Source organism: Suricata suricatta, chromosome 8 (assembly GCF_006229205.1).
Source record: "Suricata suricatta isolate VVHF042 chromosome 8, meerkat_22Aug2017_6uvM2_HiC, whole genome shotgun sequence".
In the NCBI taxonomy this organism is placed as follows: Eukaryota; Metazoa; Chordata; class Mammalia; order Carnivora; family Herpestidae; genus Suricata; species Suricata suricatta.
The window spans coordinates 21889444-21907205 of record NC_043707.1 but is presented as its reverse complement, the minus strand read 5'-3'; the positions used below and the strand labels follow the sequence as shown (position 1 = coordinate 21907205).

The 17762-nt window shown below is 44.0% G+C and overlaps 1 long non-coding RNA gene across 3 annotated transcripts in view; it reads right to left on the bottom strand.

Annotated features, from left to right (window-relative positions):
- LOC115298717 overlaps positions 1 to 17762 on the bottom strand; it is a 49412-nt gene that overhangs the window by 25698 nt on the left and 5952 nt on the right. For all 3 annotated transcript variants that reach the window (XR_003911836.1, XR_003911837.1, XR_003911838.1), the window contains one exon: positions 16666 to 16740. This is a non-coding gene — a long non-coding RNA (uncharacterized LOC115298717). The remainder of the gene's footprint in view (positions 1 to 16665; positions 16741 to 17762) is intronic.

Genomic DNA, 17762 nt, shown 5'->3' with positions numbered 1-17762 from the left:
CCAAGGCCTTAGCACCCACCAGGACACCTCAACTCATGAGCTGCCAGATGCTGAGCTTGAACAAGGAAAAAGGAAACACAAACATATGGAGTTGAGCACCTAACTGGCCTCCTCTCTTGCCTTCTGTGACCTCTCTCTCTCTCTCTCTCTCTCTCTCTCTCTCTCTCTCTTTCAATATTACTCCTATTTTTCTGGACACTGTTTCTTTGTTTCCAGAGACATATTTCTCTCCTTAGCCCTTAAGTCTGGGTCCTCTGGGCTCCATTCCTTGGACTCTTTCTTTTGCATGTCTGTGAGGGGCCTTCCTGATGGATACAGCTTCGGCTCCTGGTCATCTCTAGTCTAGCCCCTCTGAGACACCAGCCTGGTCCAGCCAACTGGGCATCCCCCTCTGAGGTGCCAGGCTCCCAGCTGAATTCATCATCTCTCCCTTAACATAAGTCTCCTCCTGAGTCCCGCTTCCCCCTTACCATGGCTGCGTAGTTTCAAGTACTGGTGTAGCGATCAAGAAGCCAAGAAGCCAAGAAGCCTTCCTAGACAAAGCCTCGTGAGTCCGTCCCTGGAGGCGGACCGTAGAGTGTTTTCTGTGCGAGCTGCCAACAATTTGGGGGTGAAGTTGGAGGGTGGAATTTAATCAGTGGGCTCCTAAGTGCCCAGCAGTATGCCAGGTCCAGGAGCAGGGGTGGAGGATCCATTCAGGGTGAAACAGGTGGGATCCCTGGCTTTAGGGAGCTGTCGGGCTACTAGAGAAGATGGGCGTTAGGAATCCTCCCAAAATATGAATTCTTACAGACTATGATAAGTATCATGAAGGAAAAGTTCAGGGAGCTGTGAAAGAATATAATAGATCCATATTAGGTTGGAGAGGGGGCACGTCAAAGGCCATTTCGAGAAATATTAATTACTGTATCTCTGAGAAGTGAGTTCGGGGAAGAAATTCCATATTGAGGCAATAGTAGGTGCATGCACAAAGGCCCAGTGGTGAGCAAGAACTTGGTGTGTTGGGGAAACTGAAAGGCAGCCATGTCAATGGAGCAGAGTGTGCTGGCCATGATAAGGGTGGTCAAGACTGGACAGGCTGGCTGGGGGTGGTAACAGGTGCCTTGTGGGCCATGGTGAGGAGACTGGGTTTTTTGGTTCAACTTTCATTTGGAAATAATTTCAAGGTTACAGAAAAGTGGATAGTACAATGGACATCTGTCTGTCCTTTATCCCATTTCATCAGTTAAAATTACTTGTTCTTTCTATATATGGAATGTTACATATGACTTTTATTTTTGAATGATTTGAGAATAAGTTTTACGCATCAAACGTACATCCTTTACCCCCCAACAGTTATGATGTGGGCAAGTACAGTAATCCACTAAATTTAACATTCATGCAATACAGCATCTCACTTACCACCCATTTTGTCAATGGTCTCAAGAATGTCCTTTACACAGCCTCTTCCTCTAGTCCAGGGTCCAAGTGATGCATTTGGTTGTCATTTCTCTCTAGTCTCCTTTAATCTGGAATAGTTAGCCTGTGTCTCTTATAACACTGACATTATAGAAAACTCAGTTTTCCCCTTTAATAGAATGTTCCTCATTTTGGGGTTTGCTGTTTCTTCATTACACATCCCTGCAGGAAGACGACGTAAATGCTATTGTGTCTGTGTGGTAACAAAAGACACACACTGTCTGCCCCCTCCTGTCATTGAAATTTTGCTTGGTTCATTGACTGTTTTTCCCTCATAACTGATATGGGATCAGGGCGATGGTTAAAACCATCCAGATACCCTATTCCAGAGATTACTAAGTAGATAAGCTTGAACATCCACTGAGGCTTTTTGCCTGAAGCACATCAGGAGGGTTACAAAATGACTTCAGCTCGCTCTCCCCTTGGCATTCTTCTGCCAATTATGTATGTATTTATTGCTAGCAGGGGTTTTCGGGTTTCTACTATTTTCCAATGATCTTAGTTTTTTTTTTTAATTTTTTAATGTTTTTATTTATTTTTGATACAGAGAGAGACTGAGCATGAGAGGGGGAGGGGCAGAGAGAGAAGGAGACACAGAACAGGAAGCAGGCTCCAGGCTCTGAGCTAGCTGTCAGCACAGAGCCTGACGCGGGGCTTGAACCCACGTACGTGAGATCTGACCTGAGCCGAAGTCAGAGGCTTAACCGACTGAGCCACCCAGGCGCCCCTGATCTTAGTTATTAACCTTAATTATTTTGTCTCAGATTTGGCCAGTGGGAGCCCCTTAAAACTAGAAGGATGGGGGCGCCTGGGGGGGCTCAGTTGGTTAAGCTGCCAACTCTTGATTTTGGCCCAGGTCATAATCTCACAGTTGGTGAGACCCAGCCCTGCGTTGGGCTCCGTGCTGACAGCTCAGAGCCTGCTTGGTATTCTCTCTCTCCTCCCCTGCTCTCTCTCGCATGCTCTCTCTCTCTCTCTCAAAATAAATGAATAAACATTAAAAAAAAGAAAAAGCTAGGGGCATCTGGGTGGCTCAGTCAGTTAAGCGTCCGGCTTCGGCTCAGGTCATGATCTCACCATTAGTGGGTTTGAGCCCTGCATCAGGCTCTGTGCTGACAGCTCAGAGCCTGGAGCCTGTCTTCAGATTCTGTGTTTCCCTCTCTCTCTGACCCTCCCCTGCTCCCACTGTCTCTGTCTCTCAAAAATAAATAAATAAATGTATATATAAGAAAAAAGAAAAAGCTAGAAGGCTGGTATTACCCCAGCTTCAGTGGTGTGGCATGGTCCGATTTACATGTTAGACCCTGACTGTGTGTGGGAACGCATTGTAGGGACACAGAGACCTGGCAGTGGCTCTTGGGCCATCCAGATAGGAGATGTGGCTTAGACCAGGGAATTAATTTGGATGATCTGAACTTTGGTAATAGAATTGGCAGCAACTAGCAGTGGAGGGCATGTGCAAGGAGTCAGAGAGGGAAGGACGGGGCAGCTGGGTGGATGGTCGAGATATTTACTGATATGGGGAAGACCAGCAGAGTAAGGCGGTCAGATGGGCTGTTTTATTTATTTATTTATTTATTTTTGAGAGAGAGCAAGCTTGAGTGAGGGGGAGAGAGAGAGAGAGGGAGAGAGCGAGAGGGAGGGAAGGAGGGGGGGAGAGAGAGAGAGAGAGAGAGAGAGAGAGAGGAACCCAAGCAGGCACCACATTCAGCAGGGAGCCCAAACCAGGCTCAACCCCAGGACCCTAGGATCATGACCTGAACCAAAACCAAGAGTCAGGCTCTCCATCAACTGAGCCACCTGGCTGCCCAGGGTGGGTATTTCAGACAGCAGCTGAGTCTGAGATGTCTTTGACATCCAGGTTGGGATGTCAAATAGTAACTGGATATATTGTTCTGGAGAGAAATCCAGACCAGAAGAAAATGTAGGAGTCGCCACATATGGATGATTTTTAAATCCATGGTCCCAGATGAAATGCTCTAAGGGGAGAATGTGTAGTGAGGAAAGAGAGCGGCCAGACTGGGAGTCCTAAGGAAGTTCACTGTTCGGAGGAATGGGGGTGTGGGGGTGGGGAGCAGATCACATGGAGACTGCAAGTCAGGCCAAATCCTGAGGCTGTGAGGAGCCACTAAGGGTCCTGCGTATAGGAATGAGGGACTGGGTATGATCTAAGTTTTAGAAAGATGCCTATGACAGCCAAGAAAAAGATGATTTGGAGGGCCATGACGGTGGCTAGTGCTATGGTTCTTCTTAAGATAAACCTGCCATCCTCTGGCCACTGGAGAGTGCTCAGATAGATCCCTGCGTCTGGAATGCCCTCTCCTTGTTCACCTGGGCACAAAGATGACCAGCCATCTGCCTCAGCTGCACTTATGAGCCTCCGGTAATGTGACCGCAGCCCCCATCTCCCTACTTCATTGTAGCTGGAGCTGCACAGATTATTTCCGGGACCTTTTCTCAGCCATCGCATTGCAGATGGGAGCGTGTAGGAGCTGGCCGCTGAGGTTTGCGAGAATCTGGCCACTGTGACCCTCTGGCCTGGCGTGCTTTGGGTCCAGTGTGGTCTCTCAACCACGTGACCTCCCATTCAAAGTACGCCATCCCCTCCGCACTCCTGCATGTGCCAAGGAAGATGGGTGAGAGTCTGGACGAACATCCTTGCACATCCTTCACCTCCCAGGGGGTGGTGCTGGGTGATCCTGCCTAGAGGGTGTCCACAGCCCACTGGAGGCACAAATAAGCAAAGGCAGAATTTTAAGAGACAAGAGGGAGGGGCAGATGGTCTGGAAGTCCAGGAAAGGCGATTGTTTCTAGTTGGAGAAATCAGGGAAGGTTCTTTGGAGAAGGTGGCATTTGAACTGGGTCTTGAGGACAGAAAGTATTATTTTACATTTCACAAAGGAAATATTTGATTATTCAAGCAGAAAAGAAAAAAAAAATCAAAGCCCCCACTTCCTCATATTTTATTGACTGTGTCCACACAATCGTTAATGGTTATGTAAATACCCCATTGGGCAGCTACTTTATAGTTAGTCCTCTTACTGTCGGAATAATTCATTTCCTGGCCTCAAGACATCGGCTTGGGGCTCGTGGCTGCGCTGTGGGACAGAAGCAGGTCCGGACCAAATGCAACTCCGGAATCAGTGCTTGAGCCCATCCACTCCTTGTTTCATTCAGCAAAGGTTTACTACGGAGTGTATTAAGGACTCGCTCGGCCCAGGCCCCGAGGATACAATGATGTTCAGGACACAGTCCCTCTTCTAAAGGCCTCAAGTCTAATAGAACAGGAGTCAAAAGTGAAGAGAATTTATCGTAGGGCACGTGAAGATGTCACACTACACATTGTGTACAGGACGCGGTGCTGACATAGGGAAAGGAGCTGGGGTGACGGAAGCCTGGCTATAGATGAGCAGACCAGGCAGAGCATGCGCAGTGAGAAGGGGGAGGGTTGAAGGCTCGGGTCCGAGGACCAAGTTCACGTTGAGTCCGGCTGCATACTTCTCTGCCAACAGGCTAGAAGGCACATCTCTCCTACTCTTAGGCTTCTGGGTGTTTCTTTTTGTTTTGTTTTGTTTTCTATTTCAAATATTTCCTTTCCCCAATTTTTTGGGGGGAGGAGGCCTAGTTTTACGCTCTTTTCCAAAATCTCAACATGTGTGCTTAATTCATTTTATTTTTCTCCTGACACTAAAAGCATCTAATGCTGTTAATTTTACCTCTGCAGATAGCCTGTACTGTACACTATTTTAAAAGTTATTTTCTAAATAGTTTGTTTTTTACTCCTGATTTACTTCTTGTCCTAAGGGTGATTTGATATGCTATTGATGTTTTTTCCATTTCTAAGTGGTGTGTTTTATATTATTGTTAGTTGTATTGCATTTTGACCAGAGACTGACTTTTAGAATTTCCACTTTTCAAAATTTACCAAAATGTTCTCTGTAGCTTAATATTTATTGAATTTTGTCACTGTCCATGGAACTTGAATAGAAGTTATACTGTTTGTTTTCAGGTTAAAACAATTTATATGTTCATATCTTCCATGTCCTTATTTATTTTTGGATTACTTGTTCAGAAAATGTGTTAGACTATTTCCAATAAAACTGTTTCCATGTTTCTCCTAGTTTTATTCAATATTTTATTTCATGGATCTTTGTTGTTTAACACAGAAGAAATTAAATCCCTTTGATAATTGTATCTTTTAGAAAGTGAGGTTAAAAGCACACATTCTGGTGTCAAGATATCCTGGATTTAAACACCAGCTCCACTGTTTATTTAGCTTGGATTCCTTATCCAGAAAATGGAGTTAATAATAGTGTCTCCCTTATATAATTGTTGGATTAAAGGAGATGAATATAGGGGCGCCTGGGTGGCTCAGTCAGTTAAGCATCTGGCTTCGGCTCAGGTCATGATCTCACGGTTCGTGGGTTCGAGCCCCGCATTGGGCTCTGTGCTGACAGCTAGCTCAGAGCCTGGAGCCTGCTTCCAGTTCTGTGTCTCCCTCTCTTTTCTGCCCCTCCCCCTCTCATACTCTGTCTCTGTCTCTCAAAAATAAACACTAAAACGTTTTTTGAAAAAAAGAAAAACAGGAAGGGAGAAAAGCTGACAGCTAGCTTCCCAGCACGCAAACACACTGACACACTTCAGTTTTGATGGCGGGATCACTGGGTCAGCCCGAGCGTCAGCCTGTGACTATTAGTGGCATGCTCCAGCTTTGCATGGGGGGATACGAGGAAGAGAGAGAGGCCCACGCTTTCCCCAGGCGTCATTTCTAACACTGTCCTCCACCTTGGATCATCAGATCCCTTTTACCAGGACCGGGAGCCGGGATTCTCTAAGTTTCCCTGAGGATGGCTTGCCCCGGCAACCTTCAGAGGTTTGTCCTTAGACACTGGAGGCACTAATCCTTGGGAACTTTTAAGTCTTCCCACCCTCCTTGCTCCAGGGGGCTTACAGTCGGTGATCCGTGTTAGTGCGAAAGCCCAGCTCCTCTGACTGCAGCAGGACCACTCCAGAGCTGCTCACATACTTGCTAGTCTTCTTTTCACATGCCTACTTTGCTAACCTGCCTACTTCACTCCCTTAATGGTTTTTCTTAGAAACATTTCTTTAACAAATTACTTGTCCTTTCATCCTTGGCCTGGGTTAAGCTTCTGGGAGAATCCGACCTAAGACAAACTGCTCCATTCCTTCTTGACAGGAGGAATTCTGATATGAATTGAGTATAGTGGTGAATTTATGTCACCTTTTTTTTTTTTTTTTTTTTAGTTTATGTCCTTTTGGTTGCAAGAGACATAAATCCAAAAGGTACTAGCTTAGACAAGAAGAGGGGGCAGGGACGTGCCTGGGTGGCTCAGTCAGCTGAGTGTCCAACTTCAGCTCAGGTCATGATCTCACAGTCTGTGGGTTCAAGCCCCGTGTCGGGCTCTGTGCTGACCGCTAGCTCGGAGCCTGGGGCCTGCTTCCGGTTCTGTGTCTCTTTCTCTCTCTGCTCCTCCCCTGTTCATGCTCTGTCTCCGTCTCTCCAAAATACATAAATGTAAAAATTAAAAAAAGAAAAAAGAAAAGGAAGAGGGGGCAGGTTAGAAGGATGCTGGGATGCCCCAGGCCCTCACAACGAGGAAAGAAGTACACTGGGTCACAGAGGCGTCTGGAATCGGGGCGTTCTCCCCCGCAGCTCTCGTGATCTTTACTCAGATCTGTTTCATTCCGTAACAGCCACATCCCCAACAGCTGGTGGTAAGGCTGCAAACAGTGTCCTGCCTCACTTTCTTCAGCTCTGCCTTGCTTCGTTCAGCTTGGAACCAAATTGCCACAATCAAGGCAAAAGAGATATTTAGCACAATTGGGGGATTCCTGACTATAGTTTCTCTTCTATTATTGGTGAAGGAGGGGCTCTGGCAGAAGGGGGGGATGCTAGACAGAAAAGAAGGCCGACGCTCATCACATAGTTCCTTTGATGACAGGAACAGTGGACTTAAAAAGGCCTGGCTTACCTGTACACCCATGTTCACAGCAGCACCATCCACAACAGCTGACGGTGGAAACAACTCAAGTGTTCATCAACAGACAAATTGATAAAATGTGATATGTACACACCCAATGGAATATTATTTGGCCTTTAAAAGGAAGGAAATTCTGACATATACTACAATGTGGATGAACCTGGAAGACATTGCACTAAGTGAAATAAGCCAGCACCAAAAGACAAACACTGTATGACTCCACTTATGTGAGGGACCTAGAATAAGCAAATTCACAGAGACAGAAAATGGAATAGTGGTGGGATTATGGGAATGGGAATAGGGAACTGTTTTATGGGTACAGAATTTCTGTTTTAATTTTTTAATGTTTATTTTTGCGAGAGAGAGGAGAGTGAGTGAGAGAGAGCATGAGCAAAGGAGAGGCAGAGAGAGGAGGAGACACAGAATCTGCAACAGGCTCTGAGCGCTTAACACAGGGCCCAACGTGGGGCTCGAACATACAAACCATGAGATCATGACCTGAGCCAAGTAGGATGCTTAACCGACTGAGCCACCCAGGCATCCCAAAGTGGTAAATCTTCATGATCTTGAATTTGGCAATGAAGTCTTATGTATGACACTAAAATCATGAATAACAAAAAAATAGATAATGTAGGCATTTACATCTATTTCCTCCCATGCACTGCTTAAGCTGCCTCTCATATATTTTACTATGTAATGGTTTCATTTTAGTTCATCTCAAAATGTTTTCTAATTTTCATTGTGATTTCTTCTTTAATCCATTGGCTATTTAAAAGTACATTTCTCAAATTTCCTGTTGTTTTTTTCTAATATCATTTTATTTTTGTCAAAGTTGTGTGATTCATTTCACAGTGTATACAAGTATGGAATCATTACATTGTACACTGAAACTAATATAATGTTATATGCCAATTATATCTTTAAAAAAAGAGGTATGATTCAATTTTTTTGAATTTACTGAGACCATAAACGAACAAACAAACAACTTTACTGAGACATGTTTTATGACCCAACTTTTGGTCTCTCCTGGACAACATTCCATACACACTTGATAAAAATATGTATTCTGCTATTGTTGTATGGAGGGTTCTACAGATTTCTCTTAAGTCTACTTGGTTTGTGGTATTGTTCAGTTGTCTATTTCCTGCTGATCTTCTGTCTAGTAGGTCTATCTATTATTGATTGTGGAGTACTGAAGACTCAAACTATTATTGTTGAATTATCTACTTCTTTCAATTCTGTCAGAAAAACAACCCTGTAAACTCAAAATTCTATACCTGGAAAAATCATCTTCAAGACAGAAGACAAAAGTAAGGCATTTCTAGATAAACAAAAGCTGAGGGAACTCATTATTGGTAGACCTGCCCTATAAGAAAGGCTAAGGGCAACCCTTGAGGCTGAAATGAAAGGACACTAGATAGTAACTCAAGTCATAAGAAAAAAATTAAAGAGGAGTGCCTGGGTGGCTCAGTCAGTTAAGTGTCTGACTTCGGCTAAGATTGTGATCTCACAGTTCGTGGGTCTGAGCCTCACATCGGGCTCTGTGCTGACAGCTCAGAATCTGGAGCCTGCTTCAGATTCTGTGTCTCTCACTCTCTAGCCCTCCCTCACATGTGTGCTTTCTCTCTCTCTCTAAACACAAATTAAAGAATACTAATAAAGGTAATTTCACAGATAAATGTAAAAGCTAGCATTATTGTACTTTTGGTTTGGTTTGTAACTTATCTTGAGATTTTTCCTGTATGATTTAAAAGGAAAATGCATAAGATAATTATAAATCTATGTTAATGAGCATGCAATGTATAAAGATGTAAACTGTGACAATAACCATATAAAAGCCAGGAACAAAGACGTATGGGAGGAGAATGTTTGTATAGCGTTGAAACTAAGTTGGTATTTTTCAAACTAGATTGTTACAAGTTTAAGATGGTAATTGTAATCCCACGGTAACCACTAAAAATAATAATAATAAAATATACATGAAGGGAATAAAAATGGTGCACTATAAAAAAATCAACTGAATTAAAAAAAATAGTAATGAAAGAACTGAGGAACAAAAAACATGTAAGACACACATAAAACAAATAGCTAAATGGCAGGAATAATTCTTTATCAGCAATCACATTAAATGTAAACAGGTTAAATCTTCCCCTTCTATAAAAACACAGAGATAGGTAGATTGAGTTTGAACAACAACAGTAGGGGCACGTGACTGGCTCAGTCGGTGGAGCACGTCACAGTTGTAAGTTTGGGCTCCACATTGGTTGTAGGGATTACTTAAAAATAAAGTCTTTAGGGGCGCCTGGGTGGCTTAGTCAGTTAAATGTCCGGCCTCAACTTGGGTCATAATCTCACGGTTTGTGGGTTCGAGCCCCGTGTTGGGCTCTGTGCTGAAAGCTCAGAGCCTGGAGCCTGCGTCCCTGTGCCTCCTTCTCTCTCTGCCCCTACCCCCTCATGCTCTGTCTCTCTTTGTATCAAAAATAAATAAAAAATTTAAAAATAATAAAAAAATAAATAAAAAACATTAAAAAATTAAAATAAAAGAAAATCTTTAAAAACCATAACAAAAACAACAGGATCTCTCTATGAGGTCTAGAAGAGACTCACCCTAGATATAGGGATATAAAGAGGTTGAAAGTAAAAGAATGGAAAAGGATATTCCTTGCAAATAATAAACAAAACAGATCTAAGGTGGCTAAATTACTATCAAAAATAGACTTCTTATTTATTCGACAAAATAGACTTTAAATCAAAAAAGATAACAAGACACAAAGAAGGACATTATATATTGATAAAAGATTCAATGCAAGAAAACAAATTAATTATAAATATATAGACACCTAATAAAGGAACCTCTAAATATACGAAGCAAACATTGACAGAACTGAAAGGAGAAATAGAGAGTTGTATAGTAGGAATAGTTGGATATTTCAATACCCCACTTTCAGGGGCGGTTCCTTAAAAGGGTAAACACAGAGTTACCATATGCTTCAACCATTTCTTCCTTCCAAACAAACTGAAAGCAGGGACTTAAGCAGACACTTACATGCTAATGTCCACTTCATCACTGCTCACAATAACCAAAAGGTGGAAAACCCAAACGTCCATCAACAGATGAATGAACGAACAAAACGTGGTATATACACACAATGGAATGTTTTCCAGCCATATAAAGGAATAAAGTTCTAACATATACTGCAACATGGATAAACCTTGAAAACATTATCTTAAGTGAAATAAGCAAGATGCTAAAGAACAAATATTCTGTGATTCCCCTTAAATGACGTATCTAGAATAGGCAAATTCACAAAAACAGAAAGTAAACTAAAAGTTACCAGGGGCTGAGCAGAGGGAGAAATGAGTAGCTACTGCTTAATGGTTACAGAGTTTCTGTCTGGAGTGATGCAAAGGTTTGGGAAATAGATACTGGTGACGGTTGCATAACATCATGAATGTAATTAATTTTTTTTAAGTTTATTTATTTTGACATAGAGAAAGAGAGAGCAAGTGGGGAGGTGCAGAGAGAGGAGAGAGAGAATCCTAAGAAGACTCCCCAGAGTGTGGAGCACGATGTGGGGCTGCAACCCACGAACTGTGAGATCATGACCTGAGCCCTTATCAAGATCCAGATGCTTAACTGACTGAGCTGCCCAGATGCCCTACCGATTGTTGTATTTTTAATTACTAAAAGTTCTATTTTTTTTTTCAAAATTTCTAGGTCATTTGGTGGTAGTAGTGGTAGTGTTTCCTGCTTCTTGCAATTATTTTTCCAGTTTATGGGTTTTCTTTTTTAATTTGACAGAGAGAGAGAATGGGTGAGGGGCAGAGGGAGAGAGAGAGAAAGAATCTTAAGCAGGCTCCACACTCACATTGGACCCCAACGTGGGGCTCAATCCTATGACCCTGGGATCATGCTGAGCGGAAATCAAGAATCTGACACTCAACAGACTGAGCCAGCCAGGAGCCCCTGTTTTTATGACCCTAATCAGGTCAGTAGAACATGTGGTTCTTGATCTGGGGGTTGTGAGTTCAAGCTCCATGTTGGATGTGGAGATTACTTAAATAAATAAACTTTAAAAATAAACATAATAGAGATTATAATTTTGGTGTAATAATGCCAATATATGAGACACTCACAGGTGTTGGCTTCTGCTTTCTGTTATTTCTCTGTGTGCTGGGATATTTCTGGTTGTATATTCTCTTTGAAAACTTATTTGAAGGAATTTATATTTGCCTCTACCAGTTGCCTAAACACTGCTAATTTGCATTCACTTTAAATATATTGCTTGAGGAACTGTTTTTTCCTTGACCACACAAATGATGTGATTTGGAGCCTGTTACCACAACCCAGAACTGGCTTTTGCCCCGTTCTGCTCAGAACCGAGGAACTTACTTTGCAATTCCCTAGGGCAGGGGGCCTGGGTCAGGTTACTCCTGATTGACTCCTTTTCGAATCCAGCAGGAAGCATTTCTTCTAAATTACCAGGCCTGGGTTTAGATTTCTGTTGTGTCACCTGCTGACATTGACCTAGTTTAGCAAATGCTTTCAGGATGAAGGCAGTTTCAGTGCTCAGGTTCCTCTATGGGCTCACATTTTCACCTAGATTTTAGACTGGCAATTCCTTCTTTGTTTTTCAGTACTTTAAAGATTATTATTATTATTATCATCATAATCATTGTATCCTTTATCCTGCGTTTATTGTTTTCAGTAAGCAGATTGATCTTAATACCTTGCTATATTTACCATAAAGGATTCTCTGCTTTTAAGCTTAAATAATTTGGGGCGCCTGGGTTGCTCAACTGGCTAAGCGTCTGACTTCGACTTAGGTCATGATCTCACAGTTCCCAAGTTTGAGCCTGGAATTGGACTCCACACTGATAGTGTGGAACCTGCTTGGGATTCCCTCTCTCTCCCTCTCTCTGTTTGTCCCCAACTTGTGTGTGCATGAGCGCACTCTCCCTCCCTCTCTCTCAAAAATAAACTTAAAAAAAAATATATATATGTATCTCCTATCAGCTCTCATCTCCTCCATAGTTCTCTGTCTTTGTGTACTTAAACCTGTTCTAAAACTTCCTTCACTTATTTTAAAGGAGTTTCTGGAAAAGCTAGAATAAGTGCCTGCAGACCACCATATTTAACCAGAAGGCTCCTATTAATGTCTTGTGACATCATTTCTAGAAATAACAATGTGACCAAAAGAATAAAGCTGAACAGGATGCTTCTCTCTGGCCCTGTCACTGGATGGCTGATTTCCAACTTGAGGGATATATTTGTTCCACAAGATGAATCTTCTACTATAAAGAATAGATACCCTTTCCTCCCTCTTCATCATCCTCTGTCTTTTTTGATTTTTTATATGTTTATTTTTTGAGAGATAGAGTAAGACAGCATGAGCGGGAAGGGTCAGAGGGAGAATGAGACACAGAATCTGAAGCAGGCTCCAGGCTCTGAGCAAGCATTCAGCACAGAGCCTGATGCGGGGTTTGAACCCACCAACAGTGAGATCATGACCTGAGCCAAAGTCCCACGCTTAACTGACTGAGCCACCCAGGCGCCCCCATCATCCTTGGTCTTCACTGCTGGACTGACTTCACACGTGGTGGCAGCCACGGCTCCCACCGCCCCTTCCAGCCCCAACCAGTAAACAAGACTGTCTCAGTGGGTTGAAATTGAAAAGACTTCCCAAATGATTCTGATATGGCCCTATCACTAATTAGACTCACTGGGGTAACTCTTGCCACTCACAGAGGCCATAGGAAGACTTCTTGACCCTTGACTAAGTTACCAAACCCTGTTCTGTGCTCTGGTCTCATCTGTGCTTTGGTCTCATCTGTGCTTCTCTGAATCAAACATTCCCCTTAAAATGTTATAAAAAATTATTTTCCCAAGACCCAAGAATGCTCCACCCACAGCCTTTTTTTTTTTTAACTCAAATGATGGCAACTCCTCCTTCAGCTGCTCAGGTCAAAAACCTTAGAGTGATTCTTTTTTTTTTACATTTATTTATTATTGACAGAGAGAGACAAAGCACAAATGGGGGAGGGTCAGAGAGAGAGGGAGACACAGAATCCGAAGCAGGCTCCAGGCTCTGAGCTGTCAGCACAGAGCCCGACGCGGGGCCCAAACCTGCAAACCGTGAGATCATGACTCAGGAGCCAAAGTCAGTCGCTCAACCGACTAGCCACCCAGGTGTCCCAAGAGTGATTCTTAATTTGTGTTCTTATCTCATAACTATTTCCAATCTTTTGAGAAATCCTGGGGGCTCTCCCTTCAAAATCAATCCAGGGAACACCTGGGGGGCTCATTCGGTTAAGCGTCTGACTTCAGCTCAAGCTATGGAATCAGTTCGTGAGGTCGGGCCTGCATCCAGCTCTGTGCTGTCCGCGCGGAGCCTGCCTCGGATCCTCTGTCTCCCTCCCTCTCTGCTCCTCCCCCACTCGTGCTTTCTACTCTCTCAAAAATAAAACTAAAATGTCAAATAATAATAAAAAATAAAACAAAATTTATTTTTTTAAAAAAGCTTTAAAAAATACATCCAGAATCTGACCATGTTTTCACCACTTTCATACCCCACCATCACCTGCACACTGTGGCGTGCATTATTGCAATAACCTTCTAGCAAGCCGCCTGCTTCTATCCTTGTCCCTGTGCTTAGTACTCGACCTAGCAGCCAGAATGGTTATTTAATTTTTAAATATTTTTTAATGTTTTTTAAAATTTATTTTTGAGAGACAGAGAGAGACAGCGCGAGCAGGGGAGGGGCAGAGAGAGAGGGAGACCCAGAATCTGAAGCAGGTTCCAGGCTCTGAGCTAGCTGTCAGCACAGAGCCTGATGCAGGGCTCGAACCCACAAACTGTGAGATCATGGCCTGAGCTGAAGCCGGATGCTTAACTGACTGAGCCACCCAGGCGCCCCCAGGATGGGTATTTTAAAATAGAAGTCAGGTGATACCACTCTTCTGCTTAAAACACTGCCATGGCTCCCTATTTCAGAGTAAAAGCCAAGCATACAAGACCCTACAAGACATGCCCTCCCTCTCCCCTCATTCACGGTGCTCCACCAACACTCTTCTCCTTGCTGTTCTTGAGTTACACCAAACACCTGTTCCCTTCGCCAGGCACGCTCTTCCACGGGATAGCCCATTAGCTAAACATCTTATGTCCTTCAATTCTTTGTTTGGGTCTCGCTTTCTCCCTGGGGTCTAATCTGGCCAAACCTGCACCCTTTACGTTGCTCTACAGTAGTGCCCCCTTTATCCACAGTTTCACTTCCCAGTTTCCGTCTCACATGGTCAACCACAGTCTGGAAGCAGAGGATTCTTCTGAATGTCAAGAGTAGCCTAACACTACGTTACAGTGTCTACGTCATTCCCCTTGCTGCATCTCATCATGTAGGCACTTTATCATCTCGCGTCGTCACAAGGAGAAGGGTGAGTATAGTACAATACGATATTTTGAGAGAGAGACACAACTCACATAACTTTTATTACAGTATATTGTTATAATTGCTCCTTTTTATTATTGTTGTTGTTAATCTCTTACCGTGCCTAATTTATAAGTTAAACTTTATCATAGGTATATACGTACAGGAAAAAACGTCTATACCTTACAGCACATGTAAAGTTAATACTCTCTGGGGTTTCAGGCATCCACTGGGGGTCTTGGGACATATTTCCCCCCACAGCTACAGATAAGGGGGGAACTACTGTACTTCAACCCCCCCCAGTCTTGTTCCATCTTCTAACACACTACACAAGGGTGACATCTCACTTAAGAATCGGAAACTACAAGGGGTGTCTGGAGGGCTCAGTTGGTTAAGCCTCTGGCTTCAGCCCAGGTCATGATCTCCTGGTTTGTGAGTTCCAGCCCCGCAGTGGGCTGTGCTGTCAGTGTGGAGCCTGCTTTGGGTCCTCTGCCCCCCGCATCCCGCCCCTTCCCCACTTGTGCTCTCTCTCTCTCAAAAAATATATAAACTTTAAAAAAAAAAAAAAAAGGAAGAAGAACAATGGAAGCTACAGGAAGGCAGTCTTTCTGTTCACTGAGACCAAGAACTTAGAACAGTGTCTGTCACAGCGGCAGGTACGCCATAAGTTTAAACTCAAAACATTTTAAACGTTAAATACCTGTATTCCTTGCAATACTACAACTAAGAAGGATGACAGTATCAGGTGGTGGGACCCAGAGGATCTCGGGTTTCCGCCACCTTCACCAGCACCTAGGAGGGCAGCTACTTTAAATGAGAAACACTGAAGTTTCACTTCACCAAAGGCCTTCCTCTGCTCAGCTTCTCGAAAGTGTGCATCCGAGGCGCACCACGTTCAACCTGGGTGACGTTCCTCTTCCCCCAGGGCCAGGGTCACTCATCCAACCAACCAGTCAAAATCTCTGTCCTTTCTACCCCATTAAGGACTTTGCTTTCCGAAAGATCGTGCCAAGAGGGGCCGCACGCAGCAAATGCAGCAGGTGGGCGTGGCCCTACGGCGGTTGCCTAGGTCACCGCAGAGCTGCACCCACTCAGAGAGGGAAAATGGGCGGAGTGTGGAGGCAGACACCCCGCCCCTATCACGGCGCGGCCTGGGATTGGCTAGCCGCTATCGGGCCGCGCCCCCAGCGGTTAGGGTAAGTCAGCGGTCCCTTAGCTCCAGTCTAGCAAGAAGCCCTCAAAGCCCCAGATGCTTGAGAGCCACCCTCCCACCCCCACCCCCGGAATAATCGCCAAGGGCCGGCGCAGGGAGATGAGCCTCAGCCCCCGGAACCCTGCGATCCCAGGTTTCCTGGTTATTCTCATTCAAGCTGCACTGCGAGCCCAGAGATCTGGATCCAGGGCCAAGAAATCCTGAGAAACCTCGGCCCTCGGCACCTCGCCTAAGCCGCTGTGAAGAGGCGGACTGGACTCAGTAGGTGACCTCCAAGGAGAATGTCCAGTCTGACAGGTCCTTTTCTTCACGGAAGTCCCTGGGACTTGGACTTCCCCAAGTGTAAATGAATAGGCATGGGGAAACCCAGAACCGCCCCAATTCTGGCACTCACTCACTGTGTGGCCTTGGACAAGTCACATCCTATTTCTAGGCTGGTTCCCTCATCTCACCCTAAAAGGGATTGTACTAGATGTCCTCTAATGTCCCTTTTTGTTCTTCCTAGTTATGAAGCAGCCTTGATAACACGTGTAAAGTTTCTTTGTAAATGTTCAACGTGTATACATACACTGTCTCTGCTCATCCATCTTCACTTTCTGTGCCCAGAAGTTCCAGGAGTGACGGGGAAAGACTAGAACAGCACCTAGAAATGAAATAGGGACTGTCAGTAGATACTGAAGGGATGATAGCCTGCAGCTCAAGAGGTGATGCTGAAGAGAGAATGAAATAATCCTCTATACTTTGACCTCATTTTACAGAAAACTCCGAGTAGCTAAGTCAGCCTGCTAACAGCAAGAACCCAGGTTTTCTAACTTGACTGCATAATCAGTCCCTTTACACGTAGTGTTGGCAAACAGAGGCATAAACATGTAAAAACAAAGAAACTGTTCACAGAAATAAAAGCAGTTTAGTTTTGTAACTTTAATTCTATTGTTTTCCATTTAATTAGGAACCTCCCACTTTCAATTTCTCAAAATTTGTATCCTGCATACATTTGGGGTGACCTACCAAGCAGAAACAGAACAATAAAATATAAAACAGAAGCAAGTTCTTTCCCTCTTCTGCTTTTCCTTTCTGTCACCATGATCTCCCCCAGAAGAGCTTCTCAACTTCTGATGTTCCAAAACCCCCTCTGTAATATTCCTCAGTGGTCATCCACCCACCACACACACACACAAAGCCAAAAACTAAATGTGACATTTATGTGAAATGTCCCGATGAGGCAAATCTTTAGAGACAGAAAGTACATTAGTAGGTGGGGTATATGTATGTGGTGGGGACAGGAGGGCGGGGAGGCTGAGGGGAAACAAGAAGTGACTCCTAATAGGTATGAAGTTTATTCCAGGAATGATGAAAATGTTCCAAAATTTTGGTGACCTTCACACAACTCTGTAAGTAGATCAAAAGTAACTGATTTGTGCACTGCACTTTAAGTGTACACAGTATATGAATTCTTTTTTTTTAAATATTTTATTGTCAAATTGTTTTCCATACAACACCCAGTGCTCTTCCCCTCAAGTGCCCTCCACCATCACCACCACCTCTCTTCCCCCCTCCCCCCTCCCCCCCCACAGTATATGAATTCTATCATGATGAAGCTGTAACAAAAGAGACTGACCAGGACCCCTAGGTTGCTTGTTCCATTAAACCTCTGACTTTGGCTCA